Source organism: Myodes glareolus, chromosome 24 (genome assembly GCF_982192425.1).
Source record: "Myodes glareolus chromosome 24, mMyoGla1.1, whole genome shotgun sequence".
Classification (NCBI taxonomy): Eukaryota; Metazoa; Chordata; class Mammalia; order Rodentia; family Cricetidae; genus Myodes; species Myodes glareolus.
This window is the reverse complement of record NC_142049.1, coordinates 36,469,783-36,492,328: the sequence shown is the minus strand read 5'-3', so window position 1 is coordinate 36,492,328 and position 22,546 is coordinate 36,469,783. Positions and strand designations below refer to the sequence as shown.

The window sequence follows — 22,546 nt, the reverse complement described above, 5'->3', positions numbered from 1 at the left end:
GTGTAATTGCCCTAGGCCCAGACATTGTCTGCTTTTTAATGGATGTCTCTGTTTTGTCTTTTATTCCATAATGCTGTTGGTGTGCTGGGTAAAAAGCATTCCCACATAATAAACCAGAAGATGATATACATCAAAGAAACTATTTGCCCAACCATGTTTTTTCTTAGAGACATGACTACAACATCAAAGATACTGTCAGGACTCATCCTTCTTAAATCAGATTTGGTGAGCTATGAGATATAAAATAGACAGCATCAGGAAAAATGAATATGACAAATATGTGCTATCTCTGCCCCAGGCTAGAGTACATCTGCCCCTAGTATATGAAAGGTAAAACAACTGTTTCTCACTTACATTCTTATGTAAAGGACAGAGAATGGCAGCATTAATAAAAGCAATCAAGAAGGAAGGTTGTCATTGTAAGACAAGCCAAAATATAAGAAGGAAGAAAAAGGAAAGTGTTGATTGGATGGATTGTGTATGCTAGGAAGTCTGCATACTGTGGCTATCAAGGCAAAGTTGTGTAGAGAACATAGCATCCAAGAGACCTCATTTCTCTACTGATACAGAACAGAATCCAAAGGACTTGTATTTATTCATGGAGAAAAGTAGGAAATGAGTATCTATTTCTGAACTCAATAATTTTTGCTAAGACTTGGAATTTCTAAATTTCAACATATATGAATTTATAATTTCACAACATGTGATTTCTAAGATTATAGTCTCTTTACCACTATGTTTTGGTTCCTACCATTATCCTTAAGTCTATTACACATTAGTACTTTGATATATTAGTACTTTATATATATAGTATTTGATATATATATAGTAGAAATTCCCTTCTCCAGCTAATGAAAACTTAAAGAAATATAACGATTGATTGTATATTTTTTAATTTAATTAACCTCAGGTTTGTGAAGGCTATACTGTACTATCTTTTGAAACCACCATCATATTCAATCTTTGTGAGGAGTGGCAAATTTACGATGCTCAATATTTAAGCAACACATGATTCCAAAGGTTTTTCACCTGTCCTACTTTTACCCAATATTTCTTTCCACCCATTTGGGACAGTCCTCTTGCTTGGAATTGCAACAGTGATCATCCTTGAATGTAGATCTGTAGCAAAGCGAGAAGCAAGATAAGTGTTTGCCTACTCTGACTTAAATTTATGTGAATACCGAAATAACTCCCTCTGAGTTTCACAACAATTTTGTGAGATTTCCAGGATACTGGTGTGTCTGAATATGTCTGTTTTCAAAGAAAACCTGTTCAATATGCAAATTTATCATATTTGTTTAGTGAAAAAAATTTTAAACTAAAATGAAAATGAGAAGGATTTAAAACAACCCTGAATTCAAAAGCTAACAGAAATTATCAGGGACAATTCCAGTATAATAATAAGCTTATGTGGAATTTGAAGTTGCACCTTTGTAAATTTTCATGAAATAAAAGAATATGGTGTCACAAAAGACACACACACAAACAAAAAACTCAACAAACAAAAAATTGAATTTGATTTCATTGGTGAAAATTAGCTATTAGTTTGTGTTTCACTGTGTTTTCTCTCATGATAATAGCACTATTGACAGACTTATCCCTTTTAAGCAGAAACAGTATGCTGGCAGTTGTGGAAGAGAAGATGTCAGGACAAATGAGTATGACCAATATGTGCCATGTCCTCCAAATGCTACTGTACATCTGCCACAAGTATTGCAATGGGAAAACAATTTTCTCCACTTTATGAGGTTTTTGCCTAACAGACAGAGAATGGAAGCTTTAGTAGAAGCAATAAGGAAGGAAAGGTGGCATTGTAAGACAAGCCAGATGATAGGAAAAAAGAAAGAGTTAAATGTTTTTTGGAAAGGTTGGCTATGCTATGTAGTCTGCATATTGTGGATATCAAGGCAGACAGCATGGTGTGGAGAATTTAGCATCCCTGATCACTGTTATTTCTCTTCTGTTACAGAATAGAATCCTGGAGGTCACCTTCTTCTTTGGGCAGAAAAGGTAAGCACTGAGTCTCTATCTCATGACTCACTAATTTTTGCTAACACTGAGGATGTTAAAGTCAACATCTTTGACTTCATGATTTCACAAACTATGATTTCTAGGATGATATTCTCCCTACAATTATGTTTTTCTTCTGGCCCAAGTTCTTAAAACTGTAACGCCTTGGACATACAAGGTCTCATTGAGGAATTCCCTCCTCAAGCTAGTGAAAAGGTAAAGAAATATTATCATTGATTTCACAGTTATAAATTCAGTAATCTCAGGCATATGAAGAATATTGAAAAAAGTCTGTTAAAGACACTGTCATATTCAATCCTTCTGAAATATGCTTAAGGTGAAATGTTCAATTTTCAAACACTTCATGATCCAACGTTTTTTCATCTAACCTTCACTCTTTCAACACATCTTTCCACTATTGTGTGGCAGTCCTCTTCCTGAGAATTGCAACAGAGCCCACCCTTCAATGTAGCTTTCTAGCACACCGAGAAGCAAGAACAGAGAATAAGTGTTGTGCTATTTTGACATGAATTTATGTGAATTCAGGAATGTCTCCCATTGAGGTTCACAACTCTTTTATCAGATGTCCAGCTTCCTCATGCATCTGAGCATGTCTGATTTCATGGGGAGCCTCTCCAAAGAGCAGGTTGATCATATATGCTTGGCAGAAAGCATTTCATCTAAACTCTGAAAAATAAGAGTGTGTGGATCCAATCTGGATTCGAATATAATACTTACCTAATATGATTTTGAAAGTTAAACTTTGCAGATTTTCATGAAATAAAAGAGCATTTTGTTCCAAGAAACAGAGAAACACAGAACACTTCATAAAAAACAAAAAGAATGAATTTTAATTCATTAGTGATATTTGCCTAGTATTGTTGGTTTCACTGGGTTTCCTCTCATGATTACAGTACAGTGAAAGACATGAAGTTGAGATTGTTAGAATAAGAATTTCATGATGAAAACAACGTGTAAACTTGTGGGAATAACTGCCATGTCCATAAAGGTAAACTGAGGAAAGAATTGTGTGTTAGACAGGGTGGAGGATAAGGCATAAGACAATGTTGATGATGATAATGATGGTGATGATGATGATGATAATGAGAAAGAAGATGATGATGATCGATGTTGCTGATAATGTTGATGGTGAGGATAAGGATGACACACTGAAATAGCAGGAATATGAAACTATCAAAACCTTCCACGTTGTGTAGATATTAAAGAAATCCAGGACCTTTTTTGCTCTTTGAAACACATTAAGTACACCCTGATATTTTTGGTGCATTTTATTTTATAGTTTTTTCTTTTTGTCCATGAAGCTAGTTGTCCAGATCAAATTCGACACATCAAAATTATTCATGTGTTTATCTTAGTTTTCTGTTGATGTGGAACAGTAGAGTGTTGATATTTGTTGATGACAAATGGACTCTAAAGTATAGGAGAAAATGTCTTCATAATCTCATTGATGCTTGACCTCAGTTGAGATCCTGAGAAAGAAGCCTGCTGCACAATGCTGATCTTTATCTTCAAAGCCAAAGAGTCTATCTCTCACAGCTTTCCAGTGTCACTGGGGAAGCTCATGTATCAATAGATGCCTTCTCTGGATCGATGATGACAACAGGTTTCTGAGGACGCTGATTGACTCACACATAACCCCTCTGAGGTCCAGAGAAGTTCAATTTTTGATGGCCATGATGCTTCCAGAACATGACTAGCACTCTTCCATTTTACAGAAAGACAGTTACAGTGCAGACAGGCTTTGATCTCCTAAATTTTGAGAGATGAACAGTTTGCTGTCTGTGACCTCAGTCCAGCTCTTTGCGTCCATATTCTGCCTCTGAAAAGCATTGTACTAGACCCTAGAGTGTATATTGATTTGAAGTTCTGGGCTGTTACATGCTGGAAATAAGGCTCAAAAGAGTTGGAAACAGAGAATTCATTACAGAGAATCTCAGTGATCCCCTGTGATGAATTGGATATGAATATACAATGGGATTAGGGCAAGAAGAGATGGCAGGACTCGTGCCCATCCTGACTGCAAAATTCGGAGACTTTTTTGATTCCTGCGCCTTTCCCAATTGAGGCAGCAATGCCTGATACTTTCCCATATTGAGAGAGTCATTCCTTTTCTCTTTGTTGTCTCTGAATAGATCATACACCTTGCATGGTGAATCAATTCTACATGCCAATGGTCATCTCACTCACAAGGCACCATAGTCAGATGTATTTCATATTTGGATATTCTCAGCAATCCTCTCTTTCTATCACAATTTCTCATTCAAAACTGAGAGAACTTTTTGATGAAGTCCAGTTCAAATCTGTCTTTTTACCAGCCTCCTCTGTAAAGGTTCGGACCTTCATGTTGTTTACATTGTTGGGATCTAGTTGCATGCTGAGAGATTCACAAAGAATATATTTTGCACAAGGACACAATTCCAATGTCCACCAAGCATTTCGCTTCCAGCCAGGCATGCAAACAAATCACCTGGGGAAACTAATAGGAAGCATGCCCACGAGGAATATAAAGAATGCAACAGACACCTGAAGTTTTCATGTGGAAAATAAGAGAAATAACTCTTATTTATCTACTGTTACAGGACAGAAAGCCAGAGATTGTCCAATTCTTTGTGCAGATAAGTTAAGCACTGAGTGTCTGTCTTTTGACACACTAATGATTGCTAACACTGAGAATTTGTAAAAGTCAACATCTTTGACTTCGTGACTGCACCAAATCTAATTTCTAAGATCATAATCTCCTGAACACTATGTCTTTGGTCTTGCCCATGTCCTCAAGTCTAACACTCTGCAGTCCTTTGACATACTAGGTCTCTTTGGGGAATTCCCCTCTCCAGCTAGTGAAAAGAGAAAGAAATGTGACCACAGATTGAATACTTATCAGTTGAGTGACCTCAGGAGTGTGAAGGATATTCAAAACTGTCTGTTCAAACCACTGTTATTTTCAATTCTTCTGACGGATAGTAAATTTAAGATGCTCATTTTTCAAGCACCTCATGATCCTAGGCTTTCTCACCTGACCTTCATGCACCCAACACTTTATTCCACCCTTTTGGGGCAGTCCTCTTCCTGAGAAATGCAACAGAACCCACCCTTGAATGTAGCTATTTAGCACACTGAGAAGCAAGATAAGCGTTGTGCTATTCTGACTTTAATTTATGGGAATTCAGAAATGTCTCCCTGTGAGGTTCACAACTCTTTTGTCAGATGTCCAGTTTCCTGATGTATCTGAGCATGTCTGATTTCATGGAGGGCCTCTCCAAATAGTAGGTTGATGGAATATTTTTGGCAGGAAACATTTTATCTAAAATCTGAAAAATAAGAGCATGTCAACCAATCTGGACTTCTATATAATAGATAACTAAAATGAAACTTGAAGGGGAACATTTGCAGATTTTCATGAAATAAAAGAGCATGGTGTTAGAAGAGATATAAAAACACACAACACTCCATAACAAACATAAAATTGAATTTTAATTCATTGGTGATAATTGCCTATTATTGTTGGTTCTGCTGGGTTTCCTCTCATGATAACAGTCCAATGAAAGTCATGAAGTTGAGGTTGTTAGGATAAAAATTTCATGATGAAAGCAACATGGAAACTTGTGGGAATAACTGCAATATCCACAAAGGTAAACTGAGGAAATAATTGTGTGGTAGACAGGGAAGAGGATAAGGCATTAGACAATGATGATGGTGATAATGATGGTGTCGTGATGTTGATGATGATGAGAATGATGATGATGTGAATGATGATGATGACGATGGATGATGGTGATGATGATGATGATGATGATGATAAGGAAGACACACTGAAATAGCAGAAATATGAAACTATTGAAAACTTCCACCTTGTGTAGATAATCAAGAAATCGAGGACCAGTTTTGCAAGTTGAAGCATATGAAGTACAGCCCTATATTTCTGGGGCATTTTATTTTATACTTGTCTTCTTTTTGTCCATGAAGCTAGTTGTCAAGATCAAATTCGACTCATCAAAATTCTTGATGTGTTTATCATTTTTTTTGTTTGGGTTGCACAGTAGAGTGTTGATATTCTTTGATTACTAATGGGCTCTAAAGTATAGGAGAAAATGTCTTTGTGATCTCATTGATGCTTGACCTCAGTTGAGATCCTGAGAAAGCAGCCTGCTGCACAATGCTGTTCTTCCTTTTCAAAGCCAAAAAGTCTATCTCTCACTGCTTTCCAGTATCACTGGGGATGCTCATGTGTCAAAAGCTGCCTTCTCTGGATCGATGATGACAACAGGTTTCTGAGGATGCTGATTGACTCACACATATCCCCTCTGGGGTCCAGATAATTGCCATCTTGGCCACCGTGATGCTTCCAGAACATGGCTAGCACTCTTGCATTTTAAAGGAAGACAGTTACAGTGCAGACGGGCTTTGATCTCCTAAATTTTGAGAGATGAGCTGTTTGCTGTTTACGTCATCTGTCCAGCTCTTTGCAGCCATATTCTGCCTCTGAAAAGCGCTGTACTAGACCCTAGAGTGTACATTGAGTTGAAGGTATGGGCTGTTACATGCCTGAAAGAAAGACTCAAAAGAGTTGGAAGCAGAAATTCATTACAGGAAATCTCAATGATTCTCTCTGATGAATTGGCTATAAATATACCATGGGACGAGGGCAAGAAGAGATGGCAGGACTCGTGCCCACCCTGACTGCAGAATTTTGAGAGCTTTTGGATTCCTGTGCCTTTCCCAATTGAGACAGTAATGCCTGCTTCTTTCCCATATTGTGAGAGTCATTCCTTTTCTCTTTGTTGTCTCTTAAGAGATCATAAGCCCTGCATGGTGCATCAATTCTACATGCCAATGGTCATCTCACACTCCAGTCACCATACCCTGCTGTTTTCAGATCTGGATATTCTCAGCAATCCACTCTTTCTATCATAATTTCTAATTAAAAAAACTGAGATAACTTCTAGATAAGTCCAATTCAAATCTGTCTTTTTACCAGCCTTCTCTGAAAAGATTGGCCCCTTCACGTTGTTTATATTGTTTGGATCTTTTTGAGTGCTGAGAGATTCACATAGAGTATATTTTGCACAAAGACACAATTCAAATGTCCATCAAGCATTTTGCTTGCAGCTAGGCCTCCAAAAAAATCAGCTGCCGAAACAAATGGGAAGCATACCCACCAGGAGCATACAGAATGCAGCAGACACCTGAAATTTTCATATGTGATGGGGGAGGCAATCACTTCACTCAGCAACTAATTCCCATCTAACAGAAATTGATTCAGAGATAGATTTCATATAACACACAGACACGATGAAAGAGAATCCCTAGGTTTCACAAAAGATCAAGGGATTGGTTAAGATCAAAAACACTGTACATGGTAAGGGAATTCAAATGGAGAATACCTCCTTCTCTTCAAATGACATACATCCTTCTGATACAGAACTTAGGAGAAAAATTGATTGCCATCCACCAGTTTAGTTCATGTTGTCATTTCCTATACTTCAGAGAAGTAAGTATTGCACACATTACATATTTAAAGCTGTTCTCCTGCTTGGAATTCAGTGGAGTTGCCTAAAGTCCAGACATTGTCTGCTCTTGGTTGGAAGTCTCTGTTTTATCTCTCATTCCGTAATGCCTTTGAAGTGCAAGGGTAAAAACCATTTCCACATGAGGAAACAGAGTATGATATGCACCAAGGGAGCTGTGTGCTCGGCCATGTATTCTTATAGATATGAAAGCAACCTCATAGGTACTGTTAGACCTCATCCTTCGTAAAGCAGATACACTGTGCTAGGAGATGTGTAAGAGATGATGTCAAGACAAATGAGTGTGAGCCATATGTGCCATGTTCTCCCCACGCTACTGTCCATCTGCCACGAGTATATCAAAGGGAAAACAATGGTTTCCACTTAGGTTATTGTCTAAAGGACAGAGACTGGCAGCATTAGTAGAAGCAAACAGGAATGAAAGGGTCATGATAAGACAAGTCGAAATACAGGAAGGAAAAAACAAGTAAGTGTTGGTTGGAAAGCTTTAGTATGCTAGGTAGTCTGCATAAGGCTAGGCAGTGTTGTGCAGAGAACTTAGCATCCCTGATAACTCTTATTTCTCTACTGTTACAGGACAGAAAGCAAGAGATCGTTCTATTCTTTGTGCAGAAAAGGTAAGCACTGAGTCTCTGTCTTTTGACTCACTAATGTTTGCTAACACTGAGAATTTGTAAAAGTCAACATCTTTGACTTCATGACTGCACAAACTCAAATTTCTAAGATGATACTCTCCTGACCATTATGGCTTTGGTCCTACCCATGTCCTCAAGTCTATCACTCTGCAATCCTTTGACATACTAGGTCTCTTTGGGGAATTCCTCTCTCCATCTAGTGAAAAGAGAAAGAAATGTGACCACGGATTACATACTTATCAATTGAGTGACCTCAGGTGTGTGAAGAATATTCTAAACTGTCTGTTCAAACCACCGTCATTTTCATTTCTTCTGACAGATGGTAAATTTAAGATGCTCACTTTTCAAGCACCTCATGATCCTAGGGTTTTTCACCTGACCTCCATTCACCCAACACATTTTTCCACCCTTTTGGGGAAGTCCTCTTCCTGAGAAATGCAACAAAACCCACCCTTGAATGTAGCTTTTTAGCACACCGAGATGAAAGATAAGTGTTGTGCTATTCAGACTTTAATTTATGTGAATTCAAAAATGTCTCCCTCTGAGGCTCACAACTCTTTTGTCAGATGTCCAGGTTCCTGGTGCATCTGAGCATGTATGATTACATGGAGGGCCTCTCCAAATAGTAGGTGATGGTATATGTTTGGCAGGAAGCATTTTATCTAAAATCTGAAAAATAAGAGTTTGTCAAGCAATCTGGACTTTTATATAATAGTTAACTAATATGAAACTTGAAGGGGAACCTTTGCAGATTTTCAGGAAATAAAAGAGCATGGTGTCCCAAGAGACACAAAAACACACAACACTCCATAACAAACATAAAATTGAATTTTAATTCATTGGTGATAATTGCCTATTATTGTTGGTTCTGCTGGGTTTCCTCTCATGATAACAGTCCAATGAAAGCCATGAAGTTGAGGTTGTGAGGATAAAAATTTCATGATGAAAGCAACCTGGAAACTTGTGGGAATAACTGCAATGTCCATAAAGGTAAACTGTGGAAAGAATTGTGTGGTAGACAGGGAGGAGGATAAGGCATTAGACAATGATAATGTTGATAATGATGGTTTCCTGATGTTGATGATGATGGTAATGATGATGTTGAGAATGATGATGATGATGGTGGATGATGGTGATGATGATGATGATTATGGTGATGATAAGGATGACACAATGAAGTAGCAGGAATATGAAACTATTGAAAACTTCCACCTTGAGTAGATAATCAAGAAATCAAGGACCAGTTTTGCAATTTGAAACATATGTAGTACAGCCCTATATTTCTGGGGCATTTTATTTTATACTTGTCTTCTTTTTGTCTATGAAGCTAGTTGTCAAGATCAAATTCGACTCATCAAAATTCTTGATGTGTTTATCTTTGTTTTTTGTTGGTTTGGCAAAGTAGACTGTTGATATTTTTTGATTACTAATGGGATCTAAAGTATAGGAGAAATGGTCTTTGTGATCTCATTGATGCTTGACCTCAGTTGAGATCCTGAGAAAGAAGCCTGCTGCACAATGCTGTTCTTCCTCTTCAAAGCCAAAGAGTCTATCTCTCACTGCTTTCCAGTATCACTGGGGATGCTCATGTGTCAAAAGCTGCCTTCTCTGGATCGATGATGACAACAGGTTTCTGAGGACGCTGATTGACTCTCAATAACCCCTCTGAGGTCCAGATAAGTTGACGTCTTGACCACCGTGATGCTTCCAGAACATGCCTAGCACTCTTGAATTTTAAAGGAAGACAGTTACAGTGCAGACGGGCTTTGATCTCCTAAATTTTGAGAGATGAGCAGTTTGCTGTCTGTGACATCTGTCCAGCTCTTTGTGGCCATATTCTGCCTCTGAAAAGCACTGTACTAGATCCTTGAGTGTACATTGAGTTGAACTTATGGGCTGTTACATGCTTGAAAGAAATACTGAAAAACTCCAATGTGGGTCTCCATCTGTATCGCTATCCATCGTCAGATGAAGCATCTATGGTGATAAGCAAAATCTTCATCAGTATGGTTATAGGCCAAGACCGGTTCAGGCACCCTCTCTTCTGCCTAGAGAACAGTCTGAGGATCTCTGCTTGGACTTGGGATCCCATTTATAATCAAGTATCCTGTAAAATCTAAAATGACTCCCTTAGTTGAAATATATTCTTCCCTGATCTCATATCCATCCTTCCTCCCTCCCCCCATCCCAGTCCACCTAGCTTTCCCCATTTCTCCCCTACTCCCTTCTCTCTAACCCTCTCCCCTTCCAACAACCCTCCCACCCCACCATGCACCCGAGGTTACCTGGGACTCTTGTCTATTTCCAATCTCCAGGCAGATAGCTACATGATTTTCAGCAGGTTCACCTTCTTATTTAGCTTCTCAAGGATCATGAATAATAGGCTCAAAGACCTTTAATTATGGTTAGAATCCACATATGAGTGAATACATACCATATTCCTCTTTTTGGGTCTGGCTTACCTCACTCAGTAAAGCGTTTTCTATTTCCATCCATTTCCATGCAAAGAAAAAAAGAATCTCAATGATACTCTCTGAGGAATTGGCCATAAATATACAATGGGACGAGGGCAAGAAGAAATGTGGCCTGGGATGGGAGGGGGAGGAAGGATGAATATGGGATCATGGAAGAATATATTTCAACTAAGGGAATCATTTTAGGGTTTACAGGAGACTTGATTATATATGGGATCCCAGGTCCAAGGAGAGATCCCCCAGATTGTTCTCTGGACAGAGGAGAGGGTGCCTGAATCGGCCGTGGCCCATAACCATACTGATGTATATTTTGCTTATCACCATAGATCCTTCATCTGGCGAAGGACGGCGATACAGTCGGAGACCCACATTGGAGCACCGGACTGAGCCCCCCGAGGTCCAAATGAGGAGCAGAAGGAGGAAGAACATGAAAAACGAAATCAGTACTGCGAGGGATGCTATCACCCACTGATACAAGGGAACGGATCTAATGAGAGTTTACCAAGGCCAGTTGGACTGGGACTGAACGAGGAGGTGATCTAACCAGATTCTCGGAATTTGGCCGGATTCTCTGACTGTGGCTGGCCCGAAGTCTTTCTGAAAAGCCATTGACTATGATACTGGGACCTGTTTCCTCTGCATATACTGGATTTTGGGGATCCAGTCTGTTTGGACACTCACCTTCCTGGACCTGGAAGGAGGGGGAAGGAACTGGAACTTCTCACAGGGCAGGAAACCCTGACTACTCTAAGGGACGAAGAGGGAGGAGGAGAGGGAATGAGGGGAGTGGGAGGGTGTTGGGAAGAGGGGCGGAAATGGAAACTTTTATAATTTAATAAAATTTACTTTAAAAAAAAAGAAATGGCAGGACTTGTGCGCACCCTGACTGTAAAATATTGAGAGGTTTTTGGATTCTTCTGCCTTTCCCAATTGAGGCAGCAATGCCTGTTTCTTTCCCATATTGTGAGAGTCATTCCTTTTCTCTTTGTTGTCTCTGAATAGATCATACACCATGCATGGCGCATCAATTCTACATGCCAATGATCATTTCATGCTCCGGGCACTATACCCAGGTAATTTTCAGTTCCATTTCTAGGGTACCTTTGTCATTATTTTATATTAGATAAACAATTCCCAACACCTTCTTTCTATCTCAAATGTATATAGAATGGCACATTTAGAAGAATCAGTCATGAAGGATAGTAGTAATTAAAACACAGTTAAAAATTGAGGGGAAAATGTATGAAGCCAGTGGTGTTATTTTAAGGCATGCAAATATTGGATGTGCTTGGCAGTGAGCAAGCTAAAGCAAGAAAGGAAGACAGATTTCTGGTGAGACAATTCCATCCAAATAATTTTACTTCTCTTCTTTCCAGAATAGAATCCCACATCACCTCTTCTTCCGTAGAAGTGGTAAGCATTGAAAGTCTTTCCGTATTCTCAATAAATTTTCTATAATATTTGGGATTTCTAAAAGTCAACATCTATGATTGTAAGCTTTCAAGGATAATAATTTATAGGATTACTCTCTCTTGACCATGTTCTTTTCTTTCTTTGCCACACCCTCATGTATGTTGCCTTTCAGACCTTTGGTATTCTGTGTCTAAAGTGGGTGATTCCCTTATCTGTTAGTGAAAATTTAAGGAAATATTGCCATACATAGAATTTCCCAGATTTAAATGTACTCCCTTGTGGATAGGATGATTTAAAATTTCTTTTTGTCCAACTTCCACATTCAATCATTCTGATATATGGTGAATTTTTATGATCCATTTTGACGCAACCCAAAATGTCTAGTTTTTTTTCTTTGCACCCGATTCAAGAAAATCTTCTTTTCTGACTGTTGAGTCTCCTTGCTGAGATAGAATACAGAGCATATCTTTTAATGCAGATATTCAGCACATGGAAAAGCAATTGAAGTGTTTGGTTTTTTGTCTTGAATTGATGTGAATTATTAAAAGACTTTCTCTGAGTTTCATGTCTATCTCATTGCTTTGCTTTACATGTTACAGGTATTCTTAATTGAGAGTTCTGATGGAGAGAGATTTAAAACTTGTAGTATGCCATAGAATTTTCAGCAAAGCCTTTTACCTGAAAGGTTGACAAAGAGGAGAATGAGGAAATTCTCTAGATGTCCAAAAATCAGTCAAATTACCAAGAATCAATTCTTTTAAAATACATGCTATACTTTGAAGCTTGATACTATAATCTTTTACATTCCAAAGTAACAACACAACATGGTGTATCCAGAGAGATACAAACACAGAAAGAAAAACACTGCAAAAAATGCAAGTTGGTTTGTTGTTGGAGGTCATTCTGTCTCTGTTTTGCTTATTGTTAAAGATCAGGAATAGATTGAGCCTATAGCAATAAAAATCAGAACTAGGGAGGGGAAGAAAGATTAATGTTTGGAAAAAGAAGGGCAGAGTTAAAACACATAGAGACACTGGATACAGTAGATAGGAATTTTTTATGACGATCCACAGCTAGGTGGCAAATAACAGTGAAATAAAAAAAGGTTTGAAAATTATGAAAGAAATAGAGAGAAAAGAGGTAGAGATGATGGTCCAAGCAGTGATTGAATTAATTCAATTCCTGAGTGATAATTTCGGTTGTAAGCTTTGTCTCATTTTATTAAGGATGATAGATTTCAGGAAAATCACAACAGTTAGAACTCATGATGTCTTTCTCTTTGATATCAGCATGGCACATAGGTCGAATTCCTTCTTTCAGGAAGTACGTCACTCAGATCCATTACTCCTAGCTGGAAGGTTGAGGAGATCATGGGGAAGCAGATCCTCCAGGAGCATAACACTTCAGTAGATACTCTAAATTACTCAATTGTAATTGGGGGAAATCAAGCACTTCCCTAAAGAATCAATTAGCATCCTAAAGAAAACAAAGCAAAGGAATATATATTTCTTGGACACAAGGTGAATGAAAATCTTTCGGGTCCCCAGTAGATCAGGTGAAATATACACCACCTCCAACATTGCACGTGGATTGAATTGTGATCCTCTCCTGTTCTGGAAATGATATACATCGTTGTCAAACTCAAATTCCAAATGGAGTTCACTGTTGCAATCTGCCTTTGAAGTTCATGGAGTTATTTACCTTATAAAAGAGAAATAACACTTTTGCTCCTTACATAAAAAGAAGCTGACACAGCTTAGCAGAAAGTGCAATTGCCCAATATCTGACAATATCTGGATTTGCATTACATCTTGGTTTCTTCATCATTCCATGACATTCTTGATGCTCTTGCTTTGAAAGAGAGACATACAGCCTCACGTGATGAACCCAAAGATGATCCATTAAAGCAATTATTTGCTTGGCCAAGTCATCTGAATCACTTGGCACCCACATCATTGATATAGTGAGAACTCTTCCTGGATTACACAGCTTCATTTTCTTCGGAGACGTAGTAAAAATTTCATGAGGACCAATTAATATGAGATATACGAGCCATGTCCTCTTATTGATAGAGTTCATTTGTCATTTTTGTATGTAAGAGAAACAATTCCCAACACCTTCTTTCCGTCTCAAATCTACATCGAATGGCACATTTAGAAGAAGCAGTCAGGGAGAAGGGTAGTCATTAAAACAAAATTAAATATTAAGGGGAAAATGTATGACACCAGTGGTATTATTTTAAGGCATGCGATGTTGGATATGCTTGGCAGTGAGCAGGGTATGGTGAACAAGGAAGACAGATTTCTGGTGAGACAATTCCATCCACAGTAATTTTATTTCTCTTCTGTTCCAGAATAGAATCCATCATGACCACCTCTTCCTGGAAGAATTGGTAAGCATGGAGGGTCTTTCGGTATTCTCAATAATTTTTCACTAATACTTGGGATTTCTAAAAGGCAACATCTATGACTTCAAGATTTCAAGGACTGTAGTTTGTAGGATTACAATCTCTTGACCGTGTTTTTTGGTTTCTTAGCCACGCCCTCATGTATCTTGCTTTTCAGGCCTTTGGTATTCTGTGTCTAACAAGGGCGATTCGCTACTCCAGTTAGTGAAAATGTAAGGAAATATGACCATACATAGAATTTCCTTCTTTTATGTGACCTCACTTGTGGGTAGGATCATTTCCAATACCTCTTCGGCCTATGTCCACATTCAATCATTCTCATGTATGGTAAATTTATGATGTTCCATTTGCATGTAACCCAAAATTCCTAGTTTTTTTTTCTTTGAACCCGATTCAAGTAAACCTTCTTTTCCGACTGTTGAGTCTGCTTGCTGAGACAGAACACAGAGCCTATCCTTAAATGTAGATATTCAGCACATGAAAAAGCAATCAAAGTGTTTGGTTTCTTTGGATTGAATTAATGTGAATTCTTAAATGACTCCCTCTGAGCTTCACGTCTACTTGCTTTGCTTTATATGTTACAGGTATTCCTAATTCGACTGTTCTCATGGGGAGAGACTCAAAACTTGTAGTATGCCATAGAATTTTCAGCAAAGCATTTTACCTGAAAGGTTGACAAAGAGGAGAATGAGGAAATTCTCTAGATGTCCAAGATCAGACAAATTATCAAGTCAATTCTGACAAAACATATGCTTTACTTTGAAGTTTGAAGCTATAATCTTTTACATTCCAATGAAACAACACAACATGGTGTGTCCAGAGAGACACAAACACAGAAAGAACAACAGTGCAAAAAAATGCAACTGGGTTTGTTGCGGGAGGTCCTTCTGTCTCTGTTTAGCTTATATTTTTAAAGAATACTAACAGATTTGAGCCTCATGCAATAAGAGTCAGAACTAGGGAGTGGTGGGAAGATTTATGTTGGGAGAAAGAAGGGCAGAGATAGAACCCAAGGAGACACTGGAGACAGTGGATAGGAATTTTATGTGAAGATCCACAGCTAGGTGACAAATTACAGAGAAATAAAAAACAAGGTTTAAATCATTAGGGAAGAGATAGACAGAAAACATCTAGAGATGATGGTCCAAGCAGTGATTGCATTAATTCATTTTCTGAGTGATAAGTTCAGTTGTAAGCTTTGTCTCATTTCATTAAGGATGCTAGATTTCAGGAAAATCACAACACTTGGAACCCATGATGTCTTTCTCTTTGTTATTAGCATCTTTGGCACACTAGATGATTGATATGTGGACATGTCAATTGTGCTCGAATATATGGGAGAAAATAATTTGTCTGCTCTTTCCTAATCTGTACTTCTGTCGCAAAACTTGAGAATCAAGCCTGCTGCACAACCCTCGTGTACCTTTTCAATTTCATGGAGCCTATCTATGGCTGCTTTCCCATGTCACTGGAAGGCTCATGGGTTAAGAGATGGCTTCTCTGGATCGATGATGACAAGAAGTCTCTGAGGACGATGACTGACTCATACAAATGGCAATCTGAGGTCCAGATAAGAGGTCCTCTTGAGAACCCTGATTTTTCCAGAACATGGCCAGCGCTCTTCCATTGTCAAGGGTGACATATCAAAGTGCAGATTGGCTTTTGTTTCCTAAATTTTGAGAAAAAAACAATTTTGTAGTGTGCCAAAAACTTTCCATTTTTCTGTTTCAATAATTTGCCTCTAAAAAGCACTTTACTCCATCCTTCATGTCACATTGCTTTGAAGTGATTGACTGATGCATGCTTGAAGGAGGGACACAAAAGTGAACGAAGCAGGGAAATTATCCCGGAAACCTCCATGATCTTCTCTGATAAATTGGACATTGCGACATTGGGAGAGGGGCAAGAAAACATGGGAGGACTGCTGTCCACCACAACTTAGAAATTTTGAACGCTGGTGCACACATGGTCCTTTGCAAATCCAGGAAACACGTGTGATAATTTCCCTTAGAGTGAGTATCATTTCTTTTGAACATGTTAGTTTCAACATACCACATGATAGGTTTTGCTGAATCTATCATACTCCTTAGCAGTGTATTAGTTTTCTGTGGTCTGTTCACCACGCCTATCAGGTTTCAGATTTGGACCTGAAAACCAACCACCTGATACCATCCATCTTCAGGTCTTCTTAAAATGCAAGAAGATGTTTTCCTATGGTCTTGTTTAGAAAGTCGTCTTTGCTGTAAGGCTTGTCTGTAAATATGACCTGCAGTATCTGAATACAACTCAGATATATACGCACTCTGAGAGATTCGCAAACTGCACAGATGGCACATAGGTCGAATTCCTTCTTTCAAGAAGTACGTCATTCAGATCCATTGCTCCTAGCTGGAAGGTTGAAGAGATCATGGGGGAAGCAGATCTTCCAGGAGCATAAAATTTCATAGATACTCTAAATTACTCAATTGTGAGTGGGTGAAATCAAGCACTTCCCTAAAGAATCAATTAGCATCCTAAAGAAAACAAAGCAAAGGAATATATATTTCTTGGACACAAGGTGAATGAAAATCTTTTGGGTTCCCAGTAGATCAGGTGAAATATACACCACATCCAACCTTGCACATGGATTGAATTGAGATCCTCTCCTGTTCTGGAAATGATATACATCATTGTCAAACTCACATTCCAAATGGAGTTCACTGCTGTAATCTGCCATTGAAGTCCATGTAGTTATTTACCTAATGAAAGAGAAATTTCATTTCTTCTAAGACTTGGTAAAGAATTCATGAGGACCAATTAATATGAGATATACGAGCCATGTCCTCTAATTGAAAGAGTACGTTTTTCATTTTTGTATATAAGAGAAACAATTCCCAACAGCTTCTTTCTGTCTCAAATGTACATCGGATGACACGATTAGGAAAAGCAGTCTGGAAGGAGGGTAGTCATTAAAACACAATTAAAAATTGAGAGGAAAATGTATGATGCCAGTTGTGTTATTTTAAGGCATGCGAATGATGGATATGCTTGGCAGTGAACAGGCAACAGTTAGCAAGGAAGACAGATTTCTGGTGAGACAATTCCATTCACAATAATTTTATTTCTCTTCTGTTCCAGAATAGAATCCAACATCACCTCTTCTTTCGGTAGAATTGGTAAGCATTGAGGGTCTCAATAATTTTTCTCTAATACTTGGGATTAACACAAATCTATAACTTCACGATTTCAAGGACTGTTTTGTAGGATTACACTCTCGGTTTTTTTTCATTTTTGTATTAATAATTTCTAAAAATATCCACCTCCTCCCCTCCTCCCAATACCCTCTCACTCCCCCAACTCCCTCTTCTTCTCTCTCTCCAGGACAAAGACCAATCAGGGTTTCCTGCCCTGTGTAAAATTTAAGATCCTCCCTGTCTCGTCAGGTCTAGGAAGGTGAGCATCCAAACAGACTAGGATCCCAAAAAGCCAGTACATGCAGACAAAAAAGATCCCAGTGCCATTATCAATGGATTCTCAGAGAATCTGGTTTGATCACATTCTCGTTCAGTCCCTGTCCTGCTGGCCTTGGTGAGCTCTCATTAGATCAGTCCCCTTGTATCAGTGGGTGATTGCCCCCCTCGCAGTCCTGATTTCCTTGTGTGTGGTCTCCCTCCTTCTGCTCCTCATTTCAACCTTGAGAACTCCATCCAGTGCTTCAGTGTGGGTCTCTGTCTCATTCTCCATCTATCTTCGGATGAAGCTTCCCTCTGATCCTGACTTATTTGCTCACATTCTCCCTCCTTCTGCTTCTCATTTGGACCTAGGGAGTTAAGTCCTGATTTCCAATGTGGGTCTCTGTCTCTATCTCCATCCATCGCCAGATGAAGGTTCTATGGTGATATCAAAATATTCATCACTATGGTTATGGTCAAGGCCAGTTCATGCATCCAATCCTCTGCTGCCCAGGGAACAATCTGGAAACATCTCCTTGGACCTGGGAATCCCTCCAGAATCAAGTCTCTTGCAAACCCTAAATAGGCTCCCTTAATTGAGAAGTATACTTCCCTGCTCCCATATCCATCCTTATTCCCTTCCCCCATCCCATTCCCTCAGTCTATCCCCCATCCTCCCTTTTTCACTTCTCTATAACCATCTCCCCTTACTTTCACACCTCACCCCTCGTGCACCCAAGTTTGCCTGGCAATCTTGTCTACTTCCAATATCCAAAAGGATAACTATATGATTTTTTTCAGGTTCACCTTATTTAGCTTCTCTATGATCATGAATTATAGACTCAAAGACCTTTAACTATGGCTAGAATCCACTTATGAGTGAATATATACCATATTCCTCTTTTTGGGTCTGGGTTACCTCACTTGGTAAAGCATTTTCTTTTTCCATCCATTTGCATGCAAAACTCAAGATGTCATTGTTTTTTACCACTCAGTAAAACTCTAATGTGTATATGTTCCACACCTTCTTTAACTATTCTTCTATTGAGGGGCACCTAGGTTGTTTCCAGGTTCTGGCTATTACAAATAGTGTTCCTATGAACATAGTTGAACAAATGCTTTTGTAGTATGAAAGGGCATCTCTTGGGTATATTCTTAAGAGTAGAATTGCTGGGTCCTGAGGGAGGTTGACTCCCAGTTTCCTGAGAAACCGCCACACTGATTTCCACAGTGGCTGCACAAGTTTGCATTCCCACAAACAATGGATGAGTGTTCCAGTCACTCCACATCCTCTCCAGCATAGGTTATCGTTGATGTTTTTGAGTTTAGCTATTCTGACAGGTGTAAGATGGTATCTCAAAGTTGTTTTGATTTGCCTTTCCCTGATCGCTAAGGAGGTTGAGCATGACCTTAAATGCCTTTTGGCCATTCGAAGTTCATCTGTTGTGAATTCTCTGTTCAGTTCAGTACCCCATTTTTTAATTGGGTTAATTAGAGTTTTAGTGTCTAGTTTCTTGAGTTTTTTTGTATATTTTGGAGATCACACCTTTGTCTGATGAGGGGTTTGTGAAGATCTTCTCCCAGTTCGAAGGTAGCCTTTTTGTCTTACTGACAGAGTCCTTTGCTTTACAGAAGCTTCTTAGTTTCAGTAGGTCCCATTTATTCATTGATTCTCTTATTGTCTGTGCTACTGGGGTTCTGCTTAGGAAGTGGTCTCCTGTGCCTATATCTTGTAGACTACTTCCCACTTTCTTCTATCAGGTTCAAAGTAGTTGGAGTCATGTTGATGTCTTTAATCCATTTGGACCTGAGTTTTGTGCATGGTGATATATATGGATCTACTTTCATTCTTCTACAGGTTGGCATCCAGTTATGCCAGCATCATTTGTTAAAGATGCTTTTCTTCTTCCATTGCATACCTTTGGCCCCCTTGTCGAAAATCAAGTGTTCATAGCTTTGTGGGTTAATATCTGGGTCTTCTATTCGATTCCATAGGTCGACTTCTCTGTTCTTATGCCAGTACCAAGCTGTTTTCAATACTGTAGCTGTGTATTGAGTTTGAAATCAGGGATGGTTATACCTCCAGAAGTTCCTTTATTGTATAAGATTGTTTTGGCTATCCTGGGTTTTTTGTTTTTCCATATAAACTTGATTATTGTTCTCTCAAGGTCTGTGAAGAAGTTTGATGGGATTTTGATGGGGATTGCATTGAATCTATAGTTTGCTTTTGGGAGAATTGCCATTTTTACTATGCTGATCCTCCCAATCCAAGAGCAAAGGAGATCTTTCCATTTTTTGGTATTCTCCTCTATTTCTTTCTTCAAAGACTTAAAGTTCTTGTCAAATAGGTCTTTCACTTCCTTGCTAAGAGTTATCCCAAGATATTTTATGCTATTTGTGGCTATCATGAAAGGTGAAGTTTCTCTGATTTCCCTCTCTGCTTCTTTATCCTTTGTGTATAGGAGGGCAACTGAGTTTTTGGAGTTGATCTTGTATCCTGCCACATTACTAAAGGTGTTTATCAGCTTTAGGAGTTCTTTGGTAGAGTTTTTGGGGTCGCTCATGTATTCTATCATATCGTCTGCAAATAACGAGAGTTTAACTTCTTCTTTTCCAATTTGAATCCCCTTGATCCCCTTATGTTGTCGTATTGCTATTGCTAGAACTTCTAGCACTATGTTGAAGAGGTATGGGGAGAGTGGACAGTCTTGTCTTGTTCCTGATTTCAATGGAATGGCTTTGAGTTTCTCTCGGTTCAGTTTGTTGTTAGCTGTTGGCTTGCTGTAAATAGCTTTTATTATATTTAGGTATGATCCTTGTATCCCCATTCTCTCCAACACCTTTATCATAAAGGGATGTTGGATTTTGTCAAATGCTTTTTCAGCATCTAATGAAATGATCATATGTTTTTTTTTTCTTTCAGTTTCTTTATATGATGGATTACATTGATAGATTTGTGTATGTTGAACCAGCCCTGCATCTCTGGAATGAAGCCTACTTGATCATAATCAATAATTTTTCTAATGTGTTCTTGGAATCGGTTTGCCAGTATTTCATGGAGTATTTTTGCGACAATGTTCATGATTGAGATTGGCCTGTAATTTTCTTTCTTGGTTGTGTCTTTATGTGGTTTTGGTATCAGGGTAACAGTAGCTTCATAAAAAGAGTTTGGCAATGACTCTTCTGTTTCTATATTGTGAAATACGTTAAGGAGTATAGGTATCAGCCCTTCTTGGAAGTTCTGGTAGAATTCTGCATTGAAATCATCTGGACCTGGGCTTTTTTTGGTCGGGAAGTTTTTGATAACAGCTTCTAATTCTTCGTGACTAACAGGTCTATTTAGATTATTCACCTGGTCTTGATTTAACTTTGGTAAATGGTATTTATCTAAAAACCAATCCATTTCTTGTACATTTTCCAACATTGTGGCATATAAACTTTCGTAGTAAGATCTAATGATTCTCTGAATTTCCTCTGTGTCTGTTTTATCCCCATTTTCATTTCTGATTTTATTAATTTGAGTGTTCTCTCTCTGCCTTTTGATTAGTTTGGCTAGGGGTTTGTCAATCTTGTTGATTTTCTCCAAGTATCAACTTTTTGTTTCGTTGATTTTTTGGATTGTTTTCTGTGTTTCTATTTTGTTGATTTCAGCCCTCAGTTTGATTATTTCCAGTCTTCTACTCCTCCTGGGAGAGTCTGCTTCTCTTTTTTCCACAGTTTTCAAGTGTGCTGTTAAGACTCCAATATGTGTTTTCTCCGTTTTCTTTAAATGGGCACTTAGTGCTATGAACTTTCCTCTTAGAACTGCTTTCATTGTGTCCCATAGGTTTGAATATGTTGTGTCTTTATTTCCATTAATTTCAAGGAAGACTTTAATTTCTTTCTTTATTTCTTCTTTGACCCAGGGATGATTCAGTAGTTGACTGTTCAACTTCCACACGTTTGTAGGCTTTCTGGTGTTTGAATTGTTATTGAATTCTAACTTTATACCATGGTGATCTGACAAGACACAGGTGGTTACTAAAATTTTTTTGTATCTGTGGAAGTTTGCTTTGTTACCAAGTATGTGGTCAGTTTTCGAGAAGGTTCCATGAGCTGCAGAGAAGAAGGTATATTCTTTCTTATTTGGGTGGAATGTTCTATAGATATCTGTTAAGTCCATTGATTCATTACCTCTAATAATTCTCTTATTTCTCTGTTGAGTTTCTGTTAGATTGACCTATCATTTGGTGAGAGAGGTGTGTTGAAGTCTCCTACTATTAGTGTGTGTGGTTTGATGACTGTCTTGAGTTCTAAAAGTTTTTCTTTTACATAAGTGGGTGCTTTTATATTAGGGGCATAGATATTCAGGATTGAGACTTCCTCCTGATGAATTGTTTCTGTTATGAGTATGAAATGTCCATCTCCATCTCTTCTGATTGATTTTAATTTGAAGTCAATTTTATTAGATATTAGAATGACCACACCAACTTGTTTCTTAGGTCTGTTTGTTTGGAAAAGCTTTTCCCAACCCTTTACTCTGAGTAGATGTCCATCTTTGTGTTTGAGGTGTGTTTCTTGTAAACAGCAGAATGTTGGATCCTGTTTTCGTATCTAGTCTCTTAGTCTGTGCCTTTTTATAGGTGAATTG

At 38.4% G+C, this 22,546-nt stretch overlaps 4 non-coding genes across 4 annotated transcripts; all 4 read left to right on the top strand.

Annotated features, from left to right (window-relative positions):
* Positions 1 to 3,615: 3,615 nt before the first annotated feature.
* On the top strand, positions 3,616 to 3,680 carry LOC148118095 (small nucleolar RNA SNORD109A). Its single transcript, XR_015736511.1, has one exon. It is a non-coding gene; the product is annotated as a small nucleolar RNA SNORD109A (small nucleolar RNA).
* Positions 3,681 to 6,276: 2,596 nt separating this feature from the next.
* On the top strand, positions 6,277 to 6,341 carry LOC148118094 (small nucleolar RNA SNORD109A). The gene has a single exon (XR_015736512.1). It is a non-coding gene; the product is annotated as a small nucleolar RNA SNORD109A (small nucleolar RNA).
* A 3,460-nt stretch (positions 6,342 to 9,801) lies between these two features.
* On the top strand, positions 9,802 to 9,865 carry LOC148118093 (small nucleolar RNA SNORD109A). The gene has a single exon (XR_015736579.1). It is a non-coding gene; the product is annotated as a small nucleolar RNA SNORD109A (small nucleolar RNA).
* A 6,122-nt stretch (positions 9,866 to 15,987) lies between these two features.
* LOC148118092 (small nucleolar RNA SNORD109A) lies at positions 15,988 to 16,053 on the top strand. The gene has a single exon (XR_015736492.1). It is a non-coding gene; the product is annotated as a small nucleolar RNA SNORD109A (small nucleolar RNA).
* The last annotated feature ends 6,493 nt before the right edge of the window (positions 16,054 to 22,546 follow it).